This window comes from Arachis stenosperma, chromosome 6, assembly GCF_014773155.1.
Source record: "Arachis stenosperma cultivar V10309 chromosome 6, arast.V10309.gnm1.PFL2, whole genome shotgun sequence".
In the NCBI taxonomy this organism is placed as follows: Eukaryota; Viridiplantae; Streptophyta; class Magnoliopsida; order Fabales; family Fabaceae; genus Arachis; species Arachis stenosperma.
In genome coordinates, this window is record NC_080382.1 from 108,478,517 (window position 1) to 108,480,472 (window position 1,956).

Here is a 1,956-nt window from a genome sequence, read left to right on the forward strand (position 1 = left end):
TCTCCTGACTAAGATTTACAAGATAACCATAGCTTGCTTCAAGCCGACAATCTCCGTGGGATCGACCCTTGCTCACGCAAGGTATTACTTGGACGACCCAGTGCACTTGCTGGTTAGTTGTGCGGGATTGCAAAAGTGTTATTGCAATTTCGTGCACCAATTGGCTTCTTTAGGAACTCAGAATCCAGATAGTGTTAATGATTCTCCTAGTAAAGTATGATGATTCTTGAACATAGCTATTTCTTGAGTCTTGGCCGTGACCCAAAGCACTCTGTCTTCCAGTATTACCACCGGATACATACATGCCACAGACACATAATTGGGTGAACCTTTTCAGATTGTGACTCAGCTTTGCTAAAGTCCCCAATTAGAGGTGTCCAGGGTTCTTAAGCACACTCTTATTTGCCTTAGATCACAACTTTATTTCTTTTTTTTTTCTCTTTTTTTTTCGGTTTTTTTTTTCGTTTGCTTTTTCTCTTTTTTTTTTCCTGCTTTTTCTTGCTTCAAGAATCATTTTTAATGATTTTTCAGATCCTCAGTAACATGTCTCCTTTTTCATCATTCTTTCAAGAGCCAACATTCATGAACCACAAGTTCAAAAGACATATGCACTGTTCAAGCATACATTCAGAGAACAAAAGTGTTGCCACCACATCAAAATAATTAAGCTATTATAAAATTCAGAATTCATGCAATTCTTTCCTTTATCAATTAAGCACGTTTTTATTCAAGAAAGGTGATGGATTCATAGGACATTCATAACTTTAAGGCATAGACACTAAGATACTAATGATCACAAGACACAAACATGGACAAACATAAAGCATAAAAATCGAAAAACAGAAGAATAAAGAACAAGGAAATCAAGGAACGGGTCCACCTTAGTGATGGCGGCTCTTTCTTGCTCTTGAAGATCCTATAGAGTGCTTGAGCTCCTCAATGTCTCTTCCTTGTCTTTGTTGCTCCTCCCTCATGATTCTTTGGTCTTCTCTAATTTCATGGAGGAGAATGGAGTGTTCTTGATGCTCCACCCTTAGTTGTCCCATGTTGGAACTCAACTCTCCTAGGGAGGTGTTTAATTGCTCCCAATAATTTTGTGGAGGAAAGTGCATCCCTTGAGGAATCTCAGGGATCTCATGGTGAGAGGGGTCTCTTGTGTACTCCATCCTTTTCTTGGTGATGGGCTTGTCCTTATCAATGGGGGTATCTCCCTCTATGTCAACTCCAACTGAATAACAGAGGTGACAGATGAGATGAGGAAAGGCTAACCTTGCCAAAGTGGAGGTCTTGTCCGCCACCTTGTAGAGTTCTTGGGCTATAACCTCATGAACTTCTATTTCTTCTCCAATCATGATGCTATGGATCATGATAGCCCGGTCTATGGTAACTTCGGACCGGTTGCTAGTGGGAATGATTGAGCGTTGTATGAACTCTAACCATCCTCTAGCCACGGGCTTGAGGTCATGCCTTCTCAATTGAACCGGCTTTCCTCTTGAATCTTGCTTCCATTGTGCGCCCTCTTCACATATGGTTGTGAGGACTTGGTCCAACCTTTGATCAAAGTTGACCCTTGTAGTGTAAGGGTGCTCATCTCCTTGCATCATAGGCAAGTTGAACGCCACCCTCACACTCTCCGGACTAAAATCCAAGTATTTCCCCCGAACCATAGTGAGATAATTCTTTGGATTCGGGTTCACACTTTGGTCATGGTTCTTGGTGATCCATGCATTGGCATAGAACTCTTGAACCATCAAGATTCCGACTTGTTGAATGGGGTTGGTAAGCACTTCCCAACCTCTTCTTCGGATCTCATGGCGGATCTCCGGATATTCACCCTTTTTGAGTGAAAAGGGGACTTCGGGGATCACCTTCTTCAAGGCCACAACTTCATAGAAGTGGACTTGATGCACCCTTGAGAGGAATCTATCCATCTCCCATGACTCGGAGGTGGAAGCC